The sequence below is a fragment of the Penaeus monodon genome, chromosome 29 (assembly GCF_015228065.2).
Source record: "Penaeus monodon isolate SGIC_2016 chromosome 29, NSTDA_Pmon_1, whole genome shotgun sequence".
NCBI classification, from domain to species: Eukaryota; Metazoa; Arthropoda; class Malacostraca; order Decapoda; family Penaeidae; genus Penaeus; species Penaeus monodon.
Window position 1 is genome coordinate 28,574,858 of NC_051414.1, and position 632 is coordinate 28,575,489.

Below are 632 nucleotides of genomic sequence, written 5' to 3' on the forward strand. Positions count from 1 at the left end.
AGTCATTAGTATAATGTCTTTTTGTTTAGTAGAGAAACAGACCACAAATTACACACATTCTTTACCTATATTACATTTTCTGTTGTATGAAATCATTAAATTAATTAGGACCAATTAAAAATTTCAACAAAGAAAACTCCCAAATAGAAAGTAATTTTATTTCATATATAACTTTTAAAAGCTGCTACATCATTCAATAATATTCAGTTCTAAAGGCTTCTTCAAGAAAGAATTTCTCACATATTTGTATGATTTCATACATTCAATAAACATGGACATTGCAGGTAATGCATCCTCCACGTGTAAAAAAAAAAAAAAAATTCTGAACATCTAAATTTCAAATAGAGATTGTTCTGAGACTGTTATTTCACCTAAATTTATCATATTATATGACTTGTTCACATTTACAAATGGTTTCAATCACTGAAGACATCTTTTTCCAAGTTTTGAAGATGAGGATGGAAAGATACTCATATTTATATAGAAGATAGTTTTCACTTTCTAAAATAGCAAGAACTAGCTATCTTTATGCTGTGCTACACATATATCAACTACATCCTACAGAAAGTAACAAATTCATACTCTGAAAATGTTCTGCACATTACGACACCATGTGAGTTCAAATTATGTTT